This window comes from Corvus cornix, chromosome 2, assembly GCF_000738735.6.
Source record: "Corvus cornix cornix isolate S_Up_H32 chromosome 2, ASM73873v5, whole genome shotgun sequence".
In the NCBI taxonomy this organism is placed as follows: domain Eukaryota; kingdom Metazoa; phylum Chordata; class Aves; order Passeriformes; family Corvidae; genus Corvus; species Corvus cornix.
In genome coordinates, this window is record NC_046333.1 from 39,979,939 (window position 1) to 40,002,038 (window position 22,100).

Here is a 22,100-nt window from a genome sequence, read left to right on the forward strand (position 1 = left end):
ACCTATACATCTTCTAAACACCTACAAGGATGGTGACTCAAACATCTGTTCCAATGCTTCATAACCCTTTCGGTCAAGAAATTATTCCTAACACCCACTATGCATCAGAGACGCCAATGAGCATACCAAGTAATTGATGAAAATGATGAGCAGAATGCAGATAAAATGTTTTCTGTCAAAGGGCAAAACCTGTGAAAGACTCTAGAAAGAGGAAACAACCAATACATTTTCTGAACAGAAATTATTAACTTTTCAATGACAACAGTCTTGCTTATAACCAAGAACGGGATCACAAATCCGGTGTATAGGGACATGACATGTCAGTTCTGCAGCCTCAAAACATACAGGGAAAGAAAGGATTACCTGGATTGCATGCTGTCACCCATGTGCTGCTTTTCAGTCAAAGCAGAGACGTTCTTATTCTATTTGAATTGTGTGCTTTGGTTATATGCAGTATGTTAGAAGTGACAACTAAAGGTCTGAGAAATACTGTGATCTGAAGTTTGAGGAGTTGTTTCACTCCAAGTTAAGGATCCTAGAAACTAAAATTTCCCACTTGTATCTCATTTTGTAACACAATATAGACCATTCCTCTGGAAAAGATTCTAGTTTGGAATCACTAAGCTTTAAAAGAGGAGATGTCCTCGTAGCAGCAGAGTGAAACTTGGTACTCCCACCTAGAGAACAGGACCAGGCACACCCAGAGAACAACAAAACCTGCAAATGAGTACTTTGAAGCAGATCTCCTATGATACATACCTTCCCTTTTAGTGCTTGTGCAGACTGGGACTGACACACATTCATGAGCAGTAATACTCTATTACAAACTTTGTTAAAAATAGACTGTTCAAAAGTCACCAATTCTTATCTCAATGACTTGGTGTCAACAAAGCTGAAAACAAGGGCAAAAAGGACGTTTAGAAACATTATCACACTATTTGAAATTGCAATGGCAGAATTAGCCTGTTAACTTCATTTTAGGAAAAAAGAACTAAGGGTCACTCTTTTGACACTAATAACAGTAATTACATCTAATAAAACGTAAGAATCAAGATAAATTTTAAAGAGCATTTGCAGTACATCTAGGCAAAAAAAAAACCCCAAACAACAAAATCAAACTTTGCTCTAGCAAGATATACTATAAAGACTGACCCCTGGATTTACCAATTTCCAGTCTTGTGAACAGTCTCCTGCCAATGAGGACTTTCTGCAACTCCTATATTTGCACACATTGATTTTATGATTTTTGTTCCTGGCAAATACCATTTTTTGCCTAAATGAAGGTAAGTATAACAGAATATCAACATTTCCAAATAAATCTTCAGAGTGAAAAAAAGCATTACAGAAGTGTTTTTAGAATTGTAAGAAAAGGTTTTCTGGGGTTTTTTTTGTTTGTTTGTTTGGTTTGGTTTGGTTTTTTTTAAGAAAAGAGTGCACTGAAAACGATGTACAAACACTGCTATGTGAAGAATTAAAAATAAAAATAATTGTAATGGAAGTTTAAAGAGATTTTGCCTATTTTCATTTCCACTCCCAGAACAGAAACAGGTTAAAAAGCCAAGAATTAAAACACCAGTAACTTAAATTTATTTTGGTTTTAAGGTTGATAAGATGAACTTTCATCACCAAGATGTATAACCACCCTTGCTTGCTTAACTATATATGACCTAGCAAGCAATTTCATACAAAATTTTGTTGCAGTTCATCTTTAAAGAGAAAGAAGTATTTGTCTCTGCTCTTAAAGGCAAGGGAGTACTTGCAGGAACTTAAGACTGTTCACCCAGTGCTCTTCCTTCTCTTTTAATTATAATGCCTTTACAGTGGCAAACAGCATAGATTCATTTGAATGTCCAAAGGCTTCACCCTTTCGCTGCAAATTATTCACATGCACATAAAAATGCATACTTTGTAAGTATTACAAGAATATTTTTAATGAAGCAAATTCTGCCAAAACAATACGCATCTGTAACCTACATGAGGGAAATGGCCCTCACATGCTTTTCATGTGTCCCACTAACTCCCAGTGCATGCATATTAAACACTTTGAATGAAATGTTGAATACTCATGATTCTGACATACAAAGTATCTTAAGTGAGTACAGTTGCAGAAGTTTGTAACCCAATTTTGGTAAACTGCAAAAAATACTCCATTTAAAATCAATGCTATGATTTGGTGGAGGAAAGAACTTTGACAGAAGAAAATGATAGCACCATTAAAACTAACAACATCCACAATGTAAACCTCTTAAGACAGCCCAACACCTAAGACATGCCGTCTTTAAAAGCACATGCCCTTGTAACTGAGGTTGTGCATCCAAAGGATGAAGTGGGAACACAAAGTGACCCACCAGAACACTGTGTGTTAAACTTCCCCAATTTGAGTAAAATACTGGCTATTATGTAAGCACCACAATATACAGGTAATATTTTCTAGCTGAAAACTCCACAGAAATTTTAAGTCCATCCCCTGACCCTTTGGTCCCTTCCTGTCCACCTTCTACTTTCTTTATGCATTGTTTCCCTTTCCTAACCTTTTAAAATTCTGTTTGTCTCTCCTTTTACTGTCACTTGAGAACTGGACTTTTCATTTATTGTTCCTTAAATAATTAAATAGTCTCCATTTGCTTTCCTGCTTCCAAGCCAGAGTAGCATCCCATTTATGTGTTGTCACCCACTTCTATCACCTTTCACTTTTTTCTTATGAGCATATCTTTATAGTACTATTTGGCAAGCAGAGAATAACTTTTTTCTTCTTTTCAAAGGATAGGTTAGCAGCTTTATGAAACTGCTATTAATGAAGTGCTAAATTCATTTAAAACACACACAACTAGCTAACTGAATTGACCCTGAAAAGCAGAGGTAAACTTTAATCAAGTACATCAAGATCTGTAGTGCTAATTTTCATCTCTGTTTAAGTAAAAAGTCCAATTATCCAGCTCAATGTGTCTTTGAAAAGGCCTTTTACCAGTACCATTTCCTCACAAGGCATTTTTTATCTCCTTTCTGTCAGTGGAGCTGAGATAAGAAAAGCCAAATTCAATTCCTCACCAAGGCTTCTAGTCCCACTGAAACCAACCACCACATCTTTTCTGAAGGCCCATGGCAGGCCCATGACAAATCCATGGCACAGCACGGAGCCGAGACAGAGGGCTATGGTACAGCCCTGATCACCTCAGCTTCAAGAGCCAAACTACTCAGATCAGCCACTACTTTCTCCCTGTTGTCTTCTACTTCTCCCCTCTTTTGAGGGCATCTGGCCTTCTTCATCTGTTCCCATTGGTCTACCTCTTTTTTTCATCCCTACAAAAGTTCATACCCTCCAGAGAAAGAAATACCATTTTAATTCAGCAAACATTGCCTTTTCCTTGCTGATAGAAAACAGAACCAAGGAGCAGGGATGAGGATAAAAGGATAAAAGGACTTCCCCAGTGGAAGTCAGTCAGAAATACACCTGTTTTTAAAAAAGATCTGCTTGCTGAAGATACTCAATGGAGCATTGAAACATCCAGGGAGAGAGGAATAAAAGGTACTTTCTTGTTCGGTAACAGTAAGCATTGCATTTGCATTTCCAAGTTCAAACTAAGTGTGTAAAGCAAGATACAGGTGCTGATGAGTCTGTAGGGATAAGCAGTGCAGGTCATCAGTGACAAGTACAGACAACAGGCACCAGTTACCCACAGAAATCTCCATGAAGCAGAATCATGCATCTTTAAGCAATGTGAACTAATGAGATCCTCCTCCACAGTGAGTTCCACAGCAATTGTTTATCTGAACCATGAGCTCTGATGAAGCAGTGAGTAAAACCGATAGCACATCACACTCTTTTTCCCTCTGGGATGCACCCACAAGTCCGCTGTACATCCAGACCAACAAACTGTGCCAGAATGACAGAAGCACAGAAACGACTTATGAAAAGAGCTGGACTGAAACTAGAAGCAGAGATTAAATTCACCAGAACATCTCTAAATTTGATGCTATTTCACCCACAGCACACTGGATTTAAGAGCAGAAGATATACCTTGTTCATGCATGTATTCACAGATTGTAATCCCTTTAAAAATACTTATTGAAGGTGCTGAGAAATTCCTATATCCTTTTTGCTTGTACTTTCTGTAGACATACTGACATTTGAGTCATACCAGTACTGAAGTGCTCTATTACAATTGCACTTTCTGGAGATTACTTTTAGTAAATAAAATATTAATTTAAAAACAAGCCAAAGCAAATGCTACATATTCTATGAACTCAAATAATTTATTCTTGGCTCAAAATACCACCATTTTGAAATAAGGTTCTGTTTAACATTATTATAAGTTTCTAAATTGCTTCACGAGAGTTTTCTCTAAGCTTATGAACAAAGCTTACTGAATGAAGCAAAATTAGGGGCATTATTTTGCTAGCCACAGAACACTAATTTAATTTGCATTCTATAATGAGTGCTGATTCAAAGACCAGGCATGCAGATGACAACAAGGACAGAAGTTACATGCAAATCCTGTAAGTCATCACAAATGCAGTGTACCACTCTGAGAGGAAGTACCTTCCTTAGTTCATCTTCTGATTAACTGAAGTGGCAACAACAAATATTTCTACCCATATTCCTTCTTGCTTAAATCATCCACTTCATTAAAAAGTTTAAAATCTTCCTGCCAGTGAGCCATGTATCCCTTGTGTTAGTCTCATAAATATTCCTAGTGAAGTGACAGGAAATATCCTTAAAAGCAAGACTCAGAAGTACCTTATTATTTAACTGAACATCTAAAGGTGCTTTTGAAATGAAGCAATACATTTTCTCTGGTTTTAGATACTTGAGTTAGCACTTCTGAATACAGCTGAATTTTATAAATTCCAGTTCTCTTCCCAGAGGATATTTCTTGAGCTGACATATCATGCACTTGCTCTGTTACTCTCCTTACTCTAACGCTGCTTCAGTGTGAGCAGGAAGAATTTCCTACCTCCCAAAATATTTGAAATGTGGACCCATAAAGCACAAGGAAAAGACACCTATACCCTTAAGTCTTGCTATTCCATTTATATACCGCAAAGCTCTCATGAACTTTATGAGCTCAGGACTGGATCCAGAGCACAGACTTATATGCCTATTAAATGATACTTCTTTTTCAATTAATCACACATTTGAGGCAAAACACATTGATTCTTCATAGTTGCATGTACAGTCCTCATTCACTCAGGCCCTGATCTCCAAGACACTCAGCAGCTTCAACCTGCCCTAAGGCAATTGAAAACTACAAGCACACAGGAGAAGCTCATTTTGGTTGGACTGAAGTCAGCACAAATTTTACAGCAGACCTCAGGGGAAGGCAAGATCAGGGTTCAGTGACCCTCCCAGCAATAGCTGAATAAATGCAAGAGATCTGGACTCAAGCTCACATTCTTCTCTTGCCGAAGTCCAAAACGTTAGCGCCAATGGGCACAACCCTACACGGTGCTGCACACTGGAACTTTCTGACCACGGGCCTGATCCTGCTGTCTTGAAGTAGAAGTAATCCCACAGAAACCCAGCCAACTTGCACAAGTAAGGGCTGCCGCAATCATGGTTATAATTAATTCTGAGCAATTTTGCTATTTAGAAACTAAACTAGAAAATTAGACTCTGAACGTAGCAAAGGTTTTGCAAATTTAGTTCATTCTACAGATTATTTTCCATCCCTCTACTAGAAGCCTATCCTTTTTAACTAAATTACTACGAACAATAGCAATAGGTAAGCCATATGAACACTGTGGTGCTCTATATCAAAGCCTTCAAGCTACCGCTTTCAGTAGGGCGTGACGCACACCTTCCAATTTAAACGTACAAATTATTAGACAGGTAACCACAAGAAGAAATTTCTGACAGGTCTTTTTCAACATTCAGAAAAGGCTACCCCAGTCAGTCTTCAGCTTGAAGAAAGGTCATTTTCCTTTCCTTGCCAAATCTGTAACATTTTCACATGGCAATTATATTTTAAATAATTCCAATAATCTCAAAAGCTTTAGTTTATTCTGTCATTTTCATACCTATGTAAATAATTCTAGGATTACTTCTTTGAGGAGAGCACTAAATGTTGTTTGCCTGGTTCTCATTCTGACTCTTTAAGCAGTTGGTCTATTTATGCTTTTCACGTTATTTGGCTGTTTTCATTCTGTAATTACACCGTTTCTGCTGTCTAGGGACAATCAGAAAGACTGGATGATAACCTGCAGCCTGAATCACTTTCACATTTTCTAACTGATACTCTAAAACCTCCTAATTTTTGAAGGCAGAAGCCAAGAAGGAAAGAAGAATTCTCGCTGGCACATCTGAGGCATTTTCCAAATTTTTGGCGAGGGAAATTCTGGACGCGTAGCTTGCCAGAAAGGCGAGAGAAGAGCCCGCGGTTCCCACAGACACACTGTACCCAGTACCCGCTTGCTGCAAGAGATCACGACATTTCTGTGCGGGCTCTGAGGTCGCGACCGTGCCCCGCTCGGAGCGCCGGGTCGCACGGACCCCCCGCGGCCGCGGGACCCCCGAACCCCCGTTCCTGCCCCGGGCCGGGGGCACCCCGCACCCCGCCACACCCCCCCGGGGCAGCTCCAGCGCCACCCGCTACGGTCCCGCCCGGTGCCTCACCGGGCAGCGGGGGCGTCGCAGTTCACCTGGGCGCAGCAGGCACCGCCGCTGCCCTGCAGCCCGGCTGCCGCCCGCCGCTGCCATTTGTTGCTCGCGTTCGGAGAGAGATGCCCCCCTCCCCCCGCATCGCGGCCACCGCCGCCCGGACCGTAGCAACTGGTTCTGGTAGGTCTCAAAGTGGAAAAATCTCACGGCAACACACCCGGCGTTTTCCCACCCGTCCCCGCCTCCGCCGCCCCCTTTCCCCGGCAGCCCCGCTCGGCGCCCCGGCCGCCGCCCGCACGCTGAGCAGCGCGACCGACCTCCAGCAGCCCGCCCGCACACGGCCGGGGAGGGACAGCGGCCACGCACCCCGGGAACACACACGGATGGGAGGGGCGCTTTATCTTCCACCCCCTTTTCTGATGTCGCTCCGGTACGGGATCGGGGGCCGCGGGTCTCAAATCCCTCGTTTGCTCCCAAGCGAGGGGGTGTCAGCCCCCTTCCCGCAGCCTCCGCCTCTGGATTCCCTCCCCATCTCCCGCTGCCTCGGCGGAATCCCGACCTCGTCACACCCCAGCACTCACGGACACCGGAGGTTCGCCAGCACGGGCCGGGGGAGGGAGTATCTCCGCTGGCCCTTGCCGATCGGTGCCGGGCAAGGTGGCACGGCACGGCGCTAGCCCCTGGGAGGCAGCAGCGCTGATCGCCTTCCCCCCGCTCCCTCCCCGTCGAGTTTCCTGCCGGCGCTGCCGCCCCCCGCCCAGCGCATCCGCGGGGCGCCGCAACTCACATCGCGGCGCCTTCCCGCAAAACTTCTCGGCGTGTGGCCCCGGCGGCTCCGCTCCGCTCCGCTCGGCGCAACAGGCAGCGCGGCTCACCTGGCGCGGGGCCGCCGCGCCATGGGAGCGCCGGGCGGAGCCTGCGGGCGGCGCGGCCGGGGCGGCGGGGCCGGGAGCAGCCAACGCCCGCCCGCCCTGCTGCCTCCGCCGGGCGCCCGCCGGGAGGCTGTGGCTGCCGCGCCGCCGCTCCTCCTGCCCCTGCGCTGCGGCTGCAGGCACGGAGGCAGGCGGGCAGGGAGGGAGGAGAGAGCGGGGCGGGGAGGGAGAGAAGGAGGAGACCTCCCTCTCGCTCCCACCGCACAGCGGGGAGGTGCTGCCCGAGAGAGGTGATGCTGCCCGTCTCCCTCCCGGGGCTGACTGTGGCTCTCACCCGCTAGATTTAGGGGCAGGGTCGTGGCCGCTCTCGCCGGGGCTGACGGAGAGAGAGAGCCCTGCCTCTCAGGATCACCGTGGGGTGCCTTCAGAGGGTGCTTCTGCTCCCCCCAGTGCCCACCAGGTTCCCCAGCAAAATAGGAATAAGGTTAATTGTTTTGCCCATCTGAGTGAACAGCTGTCATTGCCAATGTATGATACTTGCTACAATAGGTGAACTTAGGCTGTGCTCAACCTCACCAGCCTTTTGTGATGATCCAGTTATTCAGATCCTGCTTCGGGTTTATCAAGATTCATGTGAGGGTGACTTTATTCTCCAAGAGGTGTTTCTGTAAAATGTTCTGTGTTGCAGCAGTTGCATGGACTGTCATAACCCAGACTTTGAGAAACATCACCAGTTGGTTGCCTCTCTCACTCAAACATACATTCTCCGCTGTGCACTTTTCTACTCTGGCTCTGCAAAGTAAACTTTCTATTCATTTCATGCAGCAAAGAATTTTGTTGCCTGTCTCCAGTTGAGAGCACCTGAGTAGATGGGTTTTAGAAAGATCCATCTTAGCTGGTTTGCTTTAAGGTGGAAGCTGCCTAAGATGCTGCATGGAACAGAAAATGAATTGGCATTGATTTCCTCTGGGCTGCTTTTTTTTGCCTCTAACTATACAACACTGTTTTATCTCTGTATAGGCCATTGTCAATATGAACCTTCTAGCTCAGAAGGACCAGTGCCATGGCCACAGACAGGTGGTCTTTTGAGGGAAGAGGGAAGAAAGGAAAGGCATGCAACTAATACATTGCCAAATGTCATTTTTCATCATTAAACCTCAGTCCTGTGAGTTTCTACCCAAGTAAATATTTACCTCCCTGAGTAATCTATCTGGATCATATTAGCAAGATGATGCAGGACCAGGCCTTTGTGCTATATCAAAACCTGCTCTTTTTTTCTCCTAAGAATATTTGCAAATTGGCTCATGAACACTTATATGTAAGCCTATCATTTTATATTCTTATTAGTATCAGAGAAAATAACAAATACAAAAAGACACTTGATAAAAATCACTTTCATGAGTTCCTTACACATTTCTCACACTGACTGACTCAACCATCTTTGAAGACATAATCAGTTTAAAAATAAAAACATAGTACATGAGCACGCATTTCTTTTTGCAGTGTGTTTGATTTTGTCACAAAGCTGATGAAACTGACTGAAGAAGCCATGACTGCACTGCCAGCCCTGTATTATTTGCAATGGGAAACAATTTTCAGGCTTTGTGAGTTTTATTCCTTTAGCTGAAACCAACTCAGATTCATTTTAAGGAAGTAGAAAAATATCAATCATTGTTGATAACCCAAAATCTAATGTGCAGCAGCCCTTTCTTCAAGTACAGCTTGTGTTCATATTTTTAGTGTTCGACATATAGATATCTGACAACTGGGTATAGCACCCAGAATGGATGCACTTGGTTGCAATACACCACATTACCAGCATTGCAAACCTCCTTGGAGTGATTTGCTGTTAAATAATTTTAACAAAAAAAAAAAGAGTTAGCAGATCTAATTTCCATTTGGCTCAACACCCAAAAAACCAAAATTAGATAAAAATGCAGTAATTTCCCTTTAAAATTGAACCTCTACTGGTACTTTGCGGAATTAACTGTTTGGGTTGTTAAATATCTCAACAATATAAGAGAGGACTGATCTTAGCGTGCATAACTTCACTTACTGCATTAGCCATGATGTTATTCATCCTAATGATTTAAGTGCAATTGCCAAGGAAAACAGAACCTCACAAAAAAAGACAGAAATATGTGTTTTTGTTGTAAAATTGCACCTTATAAAAAGTTTTTTGACCAGCTGCACATGTGTAGCTGGTTTGAAGGTTTGTATTCAAAGACTCACTCCCGAGAGCAGCTAAGCATCTAAAACTTCAGTTGAAAAGTGGGTGTTTAGTATATCTCTGAAAAGGAGAATAAAGTACTTTTTCTAGGGAAAATTACTGTAAAAAGGATGCACAGCTACTTGCTGCTAAAAGTAGATTTTTTAAGGACTGAAATACTGCTGATGTCATGGTGATTGTGTGCAGAAGAAAGACTATATTATTATTCTAGGTGAAAGAAACTTTGGTCCTTGAACAAGCCCGGCAGCAGATTTGCTGACTGGCTTACTGGCATCACCTGTCCATTTTACATAAGTAGAAGTGAAAGGATTAGTCCTCTGTTAGGAAGGAGTGTAAGTTTAAAGGATAAGGAGAAGGTAATTTGGCTGCCCTCAGATAAGAAAGAAAATGCTAGTATTTCCTGACTTCTACACATAGTTAGGAAAATCAGGGAGCATTAAATAACAGGGGATACCAGATGGTCCTTCAGTTTCCCTCATAAAATAATTTTGATGAGTGTTTGTAAATATTTAAGGGCCTAGTAGTACTGGTCTTTACACAAATTATTTTTTTCTAATGCAAAAAACCCTATATAATTCAGCAAGACTGTTTGTGAGTAAGGATTATTCATATAAACATGACTTTACAGGATTAGATCCTTAAAATCTTATAAATATTAACAAAATATTTCAATGGCTAAATTAAAGAATCATCTGGAACTATCTATTCCCTTGATCTTCCCAGACATTAACAGCTTTTTACAAAAATCAGCAAAGAATACCACTTCTTCCAGTGCTGAGATAAATTGAGTGACCTTCTCTTTATCCATTGACTAATATTCCTTTCATTACAGGATCAATTATTTTCATAGCAAACAGTAGTATGAAATTAATATTGTAGATGTAGGTACATTAAAGAGCTAAATCTCACAATGTTTTTAGCTCTAGTAGCACATGCTTAGGAGTTTAGGGGGAGTATTCTGTTCATGGGCCAGAGTGTGATTTTTTGTAGAGAGCAGTGCGAAGACATGTCAGCAGCACATTCTCCCTGGGATTACTCCGTACTCCAAGGGAGGACACAGACAGGGCCCAGAGCAGTAGTCTCTGTTGAGCCACAAGAACAGCAAAAAGCATGAAATTTTCCAACCTGGGAATACTAAAAGCAACACAAACCACAATGTTCACACTATAGCTGCATTCCTAAATTGGATACCTGTTTCTGCTCTCTCTCTAGGCTTCATGGTACCAGCAGACTTCATTCTCCTTTTAGCCCATAGGCAGTGCTACTGCGTGTATAGGTGATGAGGTTTTGCCCTGAGAAGATTAGTAATGAATCAAAGTCCTCTTTACAGAGGGACAGGACAAATCCTTTGTGTCTCTTAATCTTTCTTAAGCCCTGTGCTGGCAGTGTAGAGACCATCTTGATTTCTAAGCACAGCTACTCTCACAAGGCTTTGAGGACTGGGCATTAAACACTCTCTTCAAGAAGCACCAGTAGTTTCTGTGCCCCTGTATTTGGCTAATTCTGTCATTTGAAAGCTCTTGCTGGTCTTGCACTTAGTCTCTTTTCTACATAGAGGAGAGATGAAGTGACTTTTAGGTGCAAGTTTCTGTTTTAAATAACAGAAGATCCTTAGTCTGTCAGTAATTCATTAACTGAGAGAGAAAAACAGTGGTTGTAAATAAGCTCAACTTGTTCAGCTCATGCTCCACCTAGCTCTGATTTAGAGAACAATATAAGTAGGGAAGTATATTTTTCTGCTACGTCCATTAGTTGAAACTGATGTTTTGGTCTTCTCACAAAATAGCATGTTTTTCTGGGATACTTAAATATTAAAAAAAGAATAGATCTATTTAATCCTCGTCAAAACAGGTTAGTGGAAGTTAGGTCTCGTCAGATACACTTGTGCAATTTTTAGTTATTTCGAAGACTTATATAAAAGATTACAGGCCTGTTGTAATGCTAGGTTTAGTTTAGCAAGCTGCAGCTTTCCCTGAGAGCTCAGCAGAGCTGCTTAGGGCAGTGCGACCACTGTCGCCCTCCCGTAGTCCATTCCGGACAGCTCCACGGTTTTGCTCCGGTAGCTGTCAGCGCTACAACCAGTGATGGCGAAGGAGGGGAGAAGGGTCCCCTCAGGAGGGTTTAAGAGGATCTTTTAATACTTACATCTCGTCCCAGCAATGCCCAGAGGCAGAGAGACCTCGTGACCCCGGTGCAGGGGCATTTTCTCGGGGGCTCAGGGGCGGTACATGGGCGGAGTTGGAATACAGGAACCAATAGGGAAAGCCCGAGGGAGTGGCCAGGACTAGGGCAAGGAAAAGCGGGGGGGGGAATATGAGGTCAGAAAAGCAGTGGGCAGATAGGTTACCGCACAGGTCTGCATGAGAAAAGCATCTGTATTGATAGGAGGTACTTGGATTACTGCAAGGCAGTTAACTTAATACCACATGACATTTTGATTTCAAGTCTTGCATTACATGGAATTAACAAGTCACCTATTGAGAGGATTAGGAAGTGTCTCACTGACAAATTTCAAAATGTATCCCTTTAATGGGGAGATTTCATTCAATGTGAGGAGCTTTCCCAGCAGAATCAGAAACAGTCTTCACCTGATACTGTTTTCTATTGTTTTCAGCACTTCAGACCATGAGATAGAATGTTTGCTTTAAAGGCTTGCATGTAGCACAATGCATTTTAGCACAATAAATAAAAAAGATATATTACTTCTGCAGTAATTTGATTTGGCTAAATGATCACTGTCCAACAAGCAGCACACTAAATTCATTTTACTACAGTCCAAAAGCTTGTACGAATGGACACTGTCTCAGAGAGCAGAGACTCAGGGAATGATAAAAAGTGATTATCCTAATCACCCTTTACATGAGGTATCAGTACGCTGGTGAGGAGAGGACTCAGCACAGTCCTTGCATGTGTCCAAGATATCAAGCACAGTTCTGATGCCTGCACTTTAAGAAGATGAGAAAATGTTGGAAAAAATCCAAATATTTTGCATGTCTAGTGCAAGTCTTGAGATGGAAGGCTTAAAGAGCTGGACATATTCCACTTACTCAAGAAAAGAGTGAGAGGATACAGGGAATAGATAACAACGGTGAGGTTTTACACTCTTGCTGACAAAAGCACAACTAAATCCAGTGACTGGAAGTTTAAGGTTAGATGTAATCAACCTTGAAATCAGATGTAATTTCCTAGCAGTAAAGGTAATTTAGCTCTGTAACAACTTATGGAAGGAGGTGGTGCACTCACCGTTGCTTGATCTTGTCCTAAAAAAAGGCTGTCTGTCTTAAATACAGCTTTACTTCAGCTTCTGGAAGAACTTCTAATGGACAGAGCAGGCTCAGGGAGGGAAGGAGGGTCACATCAGGCTAGATCCCCTGGTGATCCTTCTGGCCCTATATCCATTAGAACAATGCATCTGTGCAACTTCTTCCATTATGGCTGGAACAAGATGGCTTGAATTGCACCCTGCCCACTCAGACATTTTCAGGCTGGCATTAAGGTAATAAATATAATCAAATCCCATACTTGAGAGCTCCAGTTGGCTGCCTACAGCAGAGAGGAAGAATCTCTTCGCCACTCCTCTGAGAGATATTTGGTCTCATATATTCTACAGAAGAACTTTTTGCGTTCCCTTGAACCATGTATTATTTATCTTGCTGTAGCCAGGAAGAGATTAAACTGATGCAGAAAATTATTTTAGACATCTGATGCTTGGGTTTGAATTAAGCCCAGTCCAGGAGCAGTAGAAATGTTAATAGCTCAGATTGGCAAGGATGATGGATATTTTGCACGGATTTTTTTCTGTGGTTGTCTGTTTTTCTGTTGCATGTCATGCCTTATCAGTTCTCAAGCATCATAGGAAGCTCAGGTACTGTTTTAGACACATAACGGTTTGGTTTCTCAAGGACTAAAATACTATGGGCTAGTGAAAGTAGTTGTCTCACCTTGGCCTACATGTACAACATTTAATAGGCACCTATGTGCAGGACAGATTAGACAGTCTGATGATCTCTCTTGGCCTTAAATTGTAAGGAAATTTTAAACTTGTACATAACAACAGCCTCTAATTTCCAGGGCTCTCAGGAATGCACATGGTTACACCATGAGCCAGAAGCACCAAGTAGTCTCCAGTACTACTAGTCAGAGATAGAAGAACTCACTGAGAATCCAAAAACCAAGCAATTCCCACCAAAATTTAAAAATATGTGAGCACAAAATATGGCCAATTGCTTGCAGTTCTTCGCCTTGCAAGCATCAGAAGAACTTCTCAGAAGTACCTGCCTGTAGAAGAGGCCTGGCCTTATAGCTTCTGCCATCAGTAGTCCCATCCTGCCTGGGCTGACAGGACACAACTGCAGGACAATGGCAGCTTGATTGTTGAAAAGCCCTGTTGAAAGCAGGTTTCTGAAGACTTCCAGCCCTAAACTATAAGGTGTTCTGTCTTCATGACAGGTGAGGGTGCTCAGCATCCCTGCATGAAAACTTGGATATTTAGCACCTTTTCTGGCAAAACATTTATAAACGCACCATGGTGTTTTGGTGTGGTTGGGAGGTGCAAGTGGCTGCATCCAGGAAAATAATTACTGAATAAACATAAATTAGCTGTTTCTCTGTGTAGACTGACATAAGTAGTGGAAACTTTTTTAACATCTTACCCAGAGAGTCATGAAAAGGAATGAAAGAAAACCAACTCAGACTGGTGAATTAAGGTAGAAACACATCTTCATTACTTACTGCATCTGAAAAATAAGTGTAAAATAAGTGTTGTACATATCACTAGTAAGTGTGATGAACAGTGTGACACTGCAAATTATTTATAAACAGAAATGGTATTATAGATCCCCAAGATGTTTGCACCTGGAAGCCTACAAAATCACAGTAGGTATAGCTCCATATAATGCTTATCATCACAGAAAGTGGATATTTTTTGTTGCTGAAGGGTAGGACAAAAGGACACATTATAGCCTCAGCTCTCAAGATATTCTCCTCAGTTTAGATTTATCACAGGTTTCTCTTAAACTACAATTTTATTTAAGAAATGGGCTTGTGTCATTGAGTGTATGTACAGACTGCAAATGATGTTTTCCAAGCAACTCCTCTATTGCATAATCTTTGCTGTCATTTTTAATACCTAGATGGAAAAGAAGTTTCCATAAAGAATCGCTGTTTATGATGGGACATAGAAGAAACAACCAGCACTATCCCAGAAGCAGATTGCAGGGTGTCTGGGCAGAAAATGAGAAACTTTGGTGGATTTATTATCTTCCTTAAATGGAAAAAAAAATATTTTTAAAATGTAGTCCAGCAACAACTAACAATAACATAACAGCTATTCAGTTCAGCCATCTGAGATGTGTACATATGTTCAGAGGATATTGAAGATAGTTTTTTCTTTATGTACAATATCATGAAGATTTATAAAACTTGGTTGCTCTGGAGAGTTCACATGGTACCCAGGATCTGCTGTCTTGAGTCTTTCACAATAATTGGCTTGATTGATTGGTTTTAGGTTGAATTTTTAAAATTATGTCTGTTATTTTTATGTACAAAACTGTTAGTCAAATTCACTGGGATATTGTTGGAACCCTAGGTTCAGAGAATTTAGGTTTCTGGGATATAGTAATATACATGTAACAAGATGGAGGATTTTAGGTGTTGGTTAGTTCTTCTTTCTTCTTCCTTCTTCTCCACTGGTCTGGGTGATCTGGTATTGGTTCAAAAAACCTGCAGTGCAGAACATGAGTGATTAGTTACTGGATTATAAGTAAAAATAAATTAGTTGGCATTCCATAATTGGGTAAATTGGGCTTTAAAAGACCTCGGAAGTTAGAACTCGAGGGCCATTTCCACCTTGTTAACTTAGAGGCACATTCCATGCAGCTGTGCCATAGATAAGAAATAATAAACATCTGAGTCCGAAGAACAGCTCCACGTCTTCTGCGTTTCAATCCAAACTCTGAGTAAAAGAACCACGACAAAGGCAGAGAAGGAAAGGAACAGAAACGGAAAGTTTAATAGGATATTGTGCATATTTACTGAACATGCATCTTTTGCCACACATTTACATGATATTTGTACATTAGTAGAAGTATGACATGCCCCAAAGAAGCTGCCAGCCTAAGATACTGATCCTGCAGATATTTACACATCTGTTCAATATAATGTACCAAGAGTACTGATATTGACTTCAACTGAGCCTTTAAAGGCTTTAAAGTAAACTGTGTGCCTAAGTCTTGTTGAATGACACTTGTAAAAATACCTACAGAAACACTGGGAGAACAAAATATGTAGGTTAAATGATACCTCATGCTTAGGCACCTAGATAAAATGGGAACGTATGTGCAATTTATTTTTAAGGTAGATCTTGCTCACAAGATGAAAAATGCTCCATAAAAGCAGTTATTACTATGAGATCGCTATTGTTCTTCTGCAGCTACTTCATTGAAAAAAGTGCTTTTACCTTCCTTGAAATTGTCTCACGAAAAAATTTTGTTATGGTGTAATAACAGGTGTGTTCTGATATAGACAAATACATTATGGTGTAATAACAGGTATTACAGGGGAAATGACATGATCTGTAGTAACACATATATATATATATGTCCTGTGTGTGAAGGTTTCCTTCTCTTCTCAGATATCAGCCATCCCTTGTTATTACTGTTCTTTGGTGCTGAACATCAGGGAGGACCAAGATTGAAACCCTAAGAAGATGTGCATGTCTTCACAGTAATAAATCAAACTCTGAAAAGAAGCTGGTGGAGATTTAACACAGTTTGTGGTTCCTATTAACACTTTTCAATGGTCTCCTTTTTGAAGAATTTCACAGAAGACAGTCCAGTGTGAACCCTGCCAGTGAATTAAGTTTTGCCAGTACTACTGAGATAGAGAAGCACCATAAAAGAACTGGAGGCCCAGAGAAAATGACACTGTCTTTCTGGTTTTTAGGAAATGGGAGAAGCATGACTTTCTGCAAAGAAGCCCGCTAAGATTTTTTGCTCCAAGGCACTGATCTTAGGCAAATTGCCAAAGCTGAAGTTACTGACTCTTGATAGGTACACAGTGATCCACAAGAACAAGGGTAAAACAAAAGAAAAGAAGTTCAAGTAACCAGAAATCTTTGAACCATAATTGCCTCATTTCTTCTGGATGTCAATAAGATCAGACATTTTTGCTCTTGTTTAACTAGTCAAGTGCACAAATTGTGGCTAGCCTTCTCATTAACCATTGTCTTGAAAGGCACTAAAGGTTGCCACCCACTGTATAACCCAAATTAACACTAGACCCACTTAAAATCAGTGGTCTGCCAAGAACTCTTGCAGGCTCAGTGGGGTATCTGAGGCTGTTAGCCATACTGATCATTAACCAGAGGGCAGAAATTGCGCCAGATGCCCAATAGGCTAGAGAAGATGCCCCATGTGCTCAGGGTTTTTCTGGTTGCTGGGAATGAGCCTGGTCACAGCATTTGTCTGAGTTGTCTTCCTCTCTGAAAAACAGCTGGAGCTTAGACCCTCTTTATTTTCCTATTATATTTTAAGGGAGTCATTTATCCTTGGCATATTCATTTAAATTGATTTAAATTGTAAATAAGTAAACAAGATTAGACCAAGGATTTGGCCTGACTCTTGTTAGCTTGGGGGAAACAGGAAGGCAAGGTCCCCAAATAATACTGCTGTCAGCTAACAACTCGGTTCACTAAGAGAACAGTCTTATTATGAAAGTCATATTAAAAGTGACTAAAATCATTAGAATTAATTTTAAAATGGTCTCTGGGAAGTAGCTGTGTAGGGACTTAGAGGAAGATAATGAGAGAGAGAGAGAAGTGAGGACATTAAAACAGACTGATTAATAAAATATGAATACAGACAAAGCTGTGCAGCTGGGGTTTTACACTACCATTTAAAAATAGCCATACATATTATTCTGACACTGAGCCTATATCACTTTTAGAAACATTTTAAAATTACTCAAAGAGGGACCATTTTCAAAAGCTCCCTGGACTTATGCATGAAAACTAAAAAGAGTTTCATTGTAAATCCCTCTGTCTAGTTCAACAGTATTATCTGCTTATAGACAACCCTCAGAGGACAAAGTCACAGCCTTCATCTGGCAAAATTATTGTCCAGTGATGATACATTGTTTGTGCTTGTAGAAATGCAGCATGAGCACAATAATATTGGATATATTAGGATGCTGCATTTTCAGGACAAAAACATCAAGTACATTATTATTGTTACTAATGAAACATTTCTGATATAGCATTGTTTGTCTAAAACCAAAGACAGATCCATTTCAAAAGTCAAGGAGGACAGGTAAAGAAAGAGTCAGCTGTACATCCGTTTTCCATTTTAGGACAACTATTCTCTAGATCATACAGAAGCATTATGAAAATATGTGCAAAAATTAATTTGAGGGAGATGAGTGCTTGAAAACATTTTGATGATAAGGTCTTTGTGTATATATGAGATCAGAAGATCATGATCTTGAAAATAATATGATTCAGTAAAAAATGGGGTGGAACGGAATCCTTTTAATTCATTTGGAACTGTATACTGGAAAAGAAAAAAAGAACTGAATTTGAAGTTCTTATTAGTCATCATATGAGTCAAGACATGTATCTGTATCTGACCTACAAAGAAGCAGATTTTTTACGCAGCATTCCGCTGTTCGCTGTTGGGCATGCTGAACTGCACTACCTTTTAGAACAGCATCCACCCCTGATGCAGAGGGAGGCCTGTGCAATTTTCTACCATTTAAGCCTTCAAGACAGAATTGAAGTGAGATCTTTATTTTTCTTAAGTCAAGCACTGATTTACATCTGGTTCCTTGTTTCCTGTCCCTTATATTTACATGCACTGAGGAATCTCCTTGTGGAGAGGCTGTGTGCACGAAGACCGCGTCCACTTTGGAGGGTGAGTCAAAACATGGCCCCTGTTACCACAGACTGGCAATGAAACAACAGATTCATTTTAATGAGGGATGCATAGGCCCTTCCATGCTTCTTACAGGTTGGTTTGAATTGTTTTCATTATGAGCCTATTAGTTCAGGACTTTAACACTGCCAAGCAGCCCTGCTCTAGGCTACTATTTGGCACACACCACCAGTACAAGAGTAATGGTTTATTTGGACAGTTTGATAAAATTAAATAGCTCAACTCTTACCCAGCTCAAAGACAAGCAAAAATGCATGTGGAGGTTTTCAGATTTTAGAAACTGTGTTCAGATTGCACAAGGCATCTTTGTTTTTTAAAGGTAACTTCTCAAGAAGATGAGAGTTCATAATTTGGGGTAGTGGCCATGCCAAATTAGGCAAGAAACATTGCAATAACGTCTGACATACTAGTGGGTAAAAATAATGTTCAGAGATAGTGCAGTAAACAGTTGAAATTTCATGGAATTTGGTTTTAAATATCTGTTGATAACAACATGAGTCATCTGACATAGCGGGCTATGATGATGAATTGCACTCTGTGCTCCTTTGTAAGGTGTTTTGAGATGTGTCAAAGAACTCGTGTTTCACACCTTACTACATGTAATCGTTATTGTTTAAGAAAGGTATAATTCACTACAAAACTAAACAATTTTGGCCATTACAGATCGTCACAGAAAAAAATCTTTGAGTCTAAAATTATTTCAAGGAAGATGAATTTGAAAACAGTTGCAGTATACATGTGAGATGCATCATATACTGCATACACTTGACTGGGAATGCATTTTCCCTTTTCTTTTTTTTTCCCTGTGGCAGTTATTCCCTACATTTTCAGAACTGAGAAGGAAGTATATTGGGAGGTATCCTGCTAAAAGTCTTGCAACTGAAAATTTCAATGTAGAGTCTTTGAATCAAATAATCAGATGACTCATGAAAATGGTAATAGGCCATTAGTTATTACCAACAGGTAATATACTCAGCCACAATTGTGGTGAAACACTTGCTCAGAGTTGCTCTAGGTCTCAGGTCACCAAATAGGCCTCACAGGGGAGTCACCAGCCTGACCAGGGGTCCAAGTGTAAACTTCCCCACATTGCAAGTGAGTGGTCAAGTCTGGGGGATATTGCATGATCATTTTCCCAGTCCCAACAAAAGCAAGCAGAGCAGTGAAGAGCACCAGGTAACACTCTCATAAGCCATGCTTATCCATTGCTCCTTTATGCAGCCCTTCAAACGACATAATTTGTGGCTACTACGAAGTATGCATGTGCTAACTGCCTAAATATTCCTGGGCAGACTTTGCACTTGAGCTGCCCTGGCTCCCATGCCATCAGCAGCACCCAAGCTTTCATTAATCCTCGGGGTCTAGCAAACCCTGCCTGTTGCCTCTAAGTCATCAGCGGCTGATTGTCGTAAGGGCAGCAGGCACAGTGGGACAAGGGAAGCATTTTGTCTTTCTGGAACAAGATGTTCACTTCTCAATATTGGGATCAAGTTGGAGCAAAATAAGGTAGCAAGACTGCACATGTTCTTTCACTTCTCTGGAAAAAATAGGCAATTATTAAACTAAGTTCAGCCACTTTCAGGAAAGCTGTGACAGTCTACACCAGTATCTGCAACTGGTAACTTTCATAAGCATTGAACCACATGCACAAAACCACTGCAATTTTTGTTTTGGAGGAAAATTCTGTATTGAAATAGGTGGCATATGTTTTATGAAACAGCCCCATTTATACTGTCTGCATACCTGACTGTCCTTTTTGCAGTGGATTGCTGGCAGAACTGTATTTCATCACGCATGGACACTCCTCTCTTGCATCCCCCCAAACAACAATTGGGATGAAGGAAAAGAAAGTACTCTACCTGAACGTTTTCAAAATGTACCTACCTTTAAATCTCTTTGGCATTCACAAACAGGCTCCTTTGCAATTGCCTGGCAATTATATCTACTTTTAGAGTTGTCTAACTCACTTCAAAAAGCAGCAAGGGATGTAATAAAACCAGGGCTACTATCTATCACTTTCATTAAGAAACAACACTTTAATTGCCATGACTTACTACTTCATGACTACTACTGCAGGGTGGGTGGTGTCACCCTTGAGATTTTTCCAGGCACTGTTTCTACTGAAATTTAGTCTCTCAGACTGTATTTATTTCAGTTTCTTGGGAATAGGAGAGCAGACAGTGGTGGGACAAGAAAAATGCACTGTTGGAGAGAAGATAGAATTATTGAGAAACAGTAGCTCGGGGATACACTTGCATGGGATAAGTGTATGACCTGGGAAGGAATACCTTATGCTGTAGTGTCTTACATGACATGAAGTTCACAAAGGCTGCTGAAAGAGTGTGACCCTCCACCCGGTCAACAAGGATTATTGCATTTTGACTATTTCTCCTGTAGATTGGACACTCCCCATATTTAACACGTGTTGTGCTCTGTGGACTCCTTGATAATTACAGACACGGTTATATAGATACCCCAAAAAGCACTTATGGCCTCATAATTAATATTGGGTTTGTATATACCATATTTTTAAAACTTACATTTCAGTAAAATCAGCATAAATGAAGGAACACTTGGAATTACCTGTGGCAACTTCAGACTTTTTTGGCCCTGTTAAAAGAGATGTTGGGATAGTCCACAATTTTTCCCTCTAAGTGAACATAGGATCAGGAATAGCTGTTCTGCATCTATAAAAAGTCATGGGATTTTGATCATATGGGAGAAGAGGACTAACTAGGAAATGAAAATGGGTCTGTACTGCAGAGGAGGTACTTCAAAGAAATCTCTAATTTTCATGCAATCTAGGATGATAACAGAGCTTGGCCATCATTTGAAGCTGTTCTGGACTGTATCGCAATGAACAGAGATTAGCTGTTATTATTCAGCCTCTGCTTCTCAAATTTCTATAGAATTCTGAGCTCTCCCTAACTGGGCTAGAAGGAGAAACAGACCAATAAATCTATTTTTATTATGATTAAGTTATTCAAGTCTGGGAGTAAATAAATGTTAAATAAAATGCATGGGAATACTAGCTAATCATCTTCCAGCCATAAGAGCATGGTATTAAGAAGTAGACTGGAGTTTAGAACTGTTGTTCAAAAGGATTCTTTTTCTTAATCTTAGAGCAAATAGAACAGCCTTTTTTTTTTAGTCATTAGTGCCACCCATCACCACCAGGGCTAGAGCTTGCCAGTGTAGTTGAAGTGATGCTTAGCCCCTTTCTTACACAGAGCAGCTATTGAAAATGCTTTGTACAAATGCTCCAAAACCACTGATTGTTTCCAACAAGCTTCTTGATGGGACTAAAGAGGCCGTCTTTAACCTTGTATGCCCTAAATGGTTTGGAATTTGAGAAATGCCCTGCTCTTCTACATCCTAGTGCCACTGGGGAGACAAGCAGAGATTCATAAAGGGAGATGCTGGCTCAAAATCCTCTGTCATAGGTTTAGATCTTGCTCTCGGCCATGAGCTTT

General features: G+C 41.1%; 1 protein-coding gene across 3 annotated transcripts in view; it reads right to left on the bottom strand.

Moving 5' to 3' along the window:
- Positions 1-7,506, bottom strand: part of LRRC3B (leucine rich repeat containing 3B) — a 51,794-nt gene extending 44,288 nt beyond the window's left edge. The window contains exon 1 of one of the 3 annotated variants that reach the window (XM_039549563.1): positions 7,386-7,506. The gene's annotated coding sequence lies outside the window, so the exon portion shown is untranslated. Of the gene's footprint in view, positions 1-6,915; positions 6,982-7,179; positions 7,271-7,385 lie in introns of those variants that run through there. The other 2 variants (XM_039549561.1, XM_039549562.1) reach the window with 2 other exon arrangements.
- Between the last annotated feature and the right edge of the window lie 14,594 nt (positions 7,507-22,100).